This window comes from Indicator indicator, chromosome 14, assembly GCF_027791375.1.
Source record: "Indicator indicator isolate 239-I01 chromosome 14, UM_Iind_1.1, whole genome shotgun sequence".
NCBI classification, from domain to species: Eukaryota; Metazoa; Chordata; class Aves; order Piciformes; family Indicatoridae; genus Indicator; species Indicator indicator.
The window spans coordinates 12,075,172-12,079,343 of NC_072023.1; positions in this window are offsets into that span (position 1 = coordinate 12,075,172).

Here is a 4,172-nt window from a genome sequence, read left to right on the forward strand (position 1 = left end):
TTGAGTTGAAACTTGTCATGCAATTAACTTACTTAGGGGATAACCAGTACAAAGCCTTATTTTATTTTAATTACTCAGTCTTTAAAACTGGGTGAACTCTAAAGTATTCCTCAGGAATCTGAATCTGAACTATGACCAAATCTCTATTCATCATGAAAAGCTCCATCAAGGCTGACTTCCAATGACAAAAAGCTTACACAGAGCTATTTAGTTGATTACTGAACTCCAGGGCTTGATTTTCAAAAGAAAGCAAATCCTGAAAGATTCCAAGCAGTTTCCCAAGCACTTCAATATGTGCATGTACTTGGTGTCCTGTGGAACACAGCCTTCCCTAATGATCTTGCCAAGTCATGATGGTATCTTCAAAGACACTGAGTAGCTTCTGCTTCATAGAAATCAACAAGGATTTATAATGCTTGGCTGGACTGGATCTTGCATTTGTTCTGTATGTTTCAACACATACAGACCCATTATGCTTTGTGAGCGTGCTATTGAACAGGCACTTTTAGCTCCAGAATAATTTTTGTATACATATCTTTCTATCTGTTTTTTGCAACTTGCTGACCTACATCTGTGGAAAATGAGGGAAGAGAGAGGGGAAAGGCCATGCTGGAAAGCTTACTATGGATTATTACAGGACTTTTTCAAACTAAACTTTGGCTTTAAGAAACAAGAACAGCAGTGGAAGGGGGAAAAAAGAGAGAGAAAGAGAGAACAATGTATAAAATGTGCGCCAAAACAATTGCTTAGATTTGCAATGATACAATTGGAGGTGGAATTTCTCCTCAGATTAACAAAAAGCTGATATTTGCAAGATACCTTTCTGATTGGGATACAGAAATCAGTGAAGGATATTTTGTGTCACTTTTTCCAACCAACAGAGAGCCCAGAGAAGTGCATTGTAACTAATATAACGTTCAACACTGGGTGACAAAAAATGTACAATTTGAATCAACTGTAAATGTTTCCACTGAGCCTTGAAATTCTAAATATCTGATTTCTTAAGTGATTGTTAAAACTCATGCAGATGAGTTCATCACTGATCAGAAGAAGGAAGGTGATGGTATGCACATACCATCCTTGCACGTGATTTAGCACACCTTTTTATCCCTGTTTGTGTCCCTCCCCCTCTCATTGCTATGAAATGTAAAATAAATCCCACTTCATACACCCCAGCTCTTCTTTATACTGAGCTTCTGTTGACCACAGGCATCTTCTGTGATTTTTCCCTTTTGTCACCTAACATTTTAGTAGTCTGTGAAGTAAATGGAGATATATTGCTGTCTCAATAGGTTTGGAGTTGTGTTTCGGAGATGAAGCTATGCCAGCTAATTAAAACCTTGTTTTACAAGGCTTTACCAATACTTTACACATGCATTGCTGTATCGTCTCTTTCATGTGGGTAATTAATAGAGCCAGAAGTCATTACAAATTGCTTACCTTGGAAAATCAGGTCTTTTGCCCTAAGCCTATATGTCAGTGGTTAAATGCCAAATATGTGGTGTTCTGGTTGGAGAGGATTTGGGATCATGAACCAGGATTTTGAGTTTCATGATCTTCAGCAATGCTTGAATTGAATTCCAAACTTTGTAGTACAGGGCCATCTGGATGCCAGCTTTTATAGTAGAAGTTGCTTGAACTCTATTGTGTGGAATTTGTGCAACTTCCATCAAGTTATAGGAAGACTACACAGATACTGATTCCTTCTGCTGTCTGAGGCAGTGAAATAGTTCCTTTAGATAAGACTGGTTGACTGTACTTATTTGAATACATAGTGGGTTTGGTCAGTTGCATGTCTATTTTCTGTGTGGTGTGTATAGTGCCTATCAAGCTGTGTAATTATTATTCTTTCTCAATGAAATGCTAATTCAGTGAGATAAACAGGCTTTTCAGACCAACAGTGCCTGTAAGAGTTAACTGATGCACTTTAATCCAGCAAATTATGAATTTTATGTGGGGGTTTTGTACAGTTTAAAGAGTACTGTAAAGAAACACTTTTCACAACGAAATGTGGTACATTTTATTTGTGTTAAATAGAAGATACAAGGCCATATACTCACAAAAGTAGCCAATAACAATAGAAGAGATGCTATTTAAAAATAAGCCACAAAGCAAAGTCTTTCTTAATGAAAATCTGGAATCACTGTACACCATTGTTTTTAAACTCATAGTACCACAGATACTAGAGAAGGAACCACTTGTATAAATATACTGTCCATCCTTGTTAATGCACATTTGATTAGTTCTACTATTTTAGTTTTTAATATCTCAGAGCAAAGAAACTCACAGATTCCCTTGGCTGACTATTCCATAATCTAATAATTCATCACATACTCCAAATGATGGCACCATGAGAAGAATCTTCACTGAAGTGGGAAAAATGCTACCCTTGGCTTTTCACCACAGAGAAATTATGGGGACTGAGTAGTGATATTCTTTGCTGAATTTTCATTGCAAAAGCAAAGCCCAGTGGTTTATTTTAATTTTTAAAAAAATATTATTATAATTTCTTTTGATTCCATGTGATGCCACTTACATTTACAGGATTGCCAAGAGCCTGAAATAAAGGGCAGGATATAGTTTTGCTACATAATTTGCGATGATGTGTTCTGGTTTTGCTGGGACAGAATTGTAGAATCAATATTGTACTCAGGAAGCCTGCATATTTTAGAAGACCTGATGCAGTGAGAACAAAGTTGACAAGACACTTTGTTTTCCAGCCATGGTGTGTGAGACTCCATAGTGATCAAGATCTTCATCAGTTTTGAGTTGGCCAGGTGCTGAAGCTAAGAGGAGTGAAAGCCAGGGCAGCTGACCCAAGCTGGCCAATGGAAGTATTCCATACCATAAATGACACACTCACTCTAAATTACAAAGTTTACTGAAGACAGTCTCTTTTCCTGATGGCCACTATCACTGGAGGGTCTCACCTGTCATTCTGCTCCCAAGGCCTACTCTCCTTTTTGCTGTGACCTTCACATTTTCAGTGGAGCTATGGTGCTCACAGTGCTTGACATCTGGCATTCACTGCTGGGAGCACACAGCTCGCAAACACTATATAGGCTGAGTATAACTTTGTGTACTTTCTCTTAATAGTAGGGGTGTTTATTATTGTTTTATTAAATCTGTTTCCATTTCAACCTACAATCCACCTTTAATTCTCCCAGTTCCTCTTCGTGGGGGAGAGAGGTCATTGGGTCACTGAAAAACAGTAAAATGGAGACATGCTGCTATGCTACCTACTTTTGGGTTTGCTATTCATACCCCTGGAGGGTGTCATGTTCATTTGCCTTCTGATTTTTTTAGCACTTTGAATTTGTATCTTCAAGACCTTTTCTGTACCTCCAACAAGAATATTTTTTATGACTTTAGAAAAATATTGAAGTTGAAACACTTAATAGTTGACCTAGAAGATTTTTGTTGTTTTATGAAGTAGAATGGGCAGCTTTAAAAATACTTAGTGATGTTGGTGATATGGATTTCCAGAAAGGCATTAATGTTTTTTACCCTTATTATTGACGTTTTTGACATTTGATAAACTAAAAGGCAATGTCGATCATTTAGTCATATTTTGATTGTCACAGGAGATTTACATGAACGTCTTGCCGACAGCCTCAGCAAAGATGATGGGCTCAGCCGTTAACCGAGCCTTTGAATGAATGGACGGGGACTGTGGTGGCCCCTGCAGGGAACTGCTGAGGCTGGTGCAGCATGGTGGCCGTGACTCGTGTCCTCATGGGACGGTAGCCCTTTGCCACCCCGTTTGTCCCTGCCTTCGGGCCCTGTGGGCAGCAGTGGGGAAGACACTGCTCGCGTCCGGGTCGGGGGGAAGCGAGGGCCAGAGCCCCCTGCCTGACTCCCCGCCCCTTCACCAGAGCTGCACGGCCGCGGCGACTCCCGCCATTCCTCTGGCTCCGGGACATCCTGATCCCGCAAAGAGGGCGCTGGGTGCGGCAGCAGAAGGCGGCAGGTGTGGGGCTTTCCCCCTGCGCCCGCCGCGCCTGTCCCCGCGAGCCCGGGCCGGAGCGCGTCGCCGCGGATGCCGAAGCTGGCGGGGCGCCAGAGGCATCGACGCGCGTTGCATCAGAAGAGGCGGTCCGCCGTGGCCGCGCCGCCGGCTCGGTCTTTGCCGGGCGACCGAGAGAGCCGGGGGCTCGGCGGTGCGCTGCAAG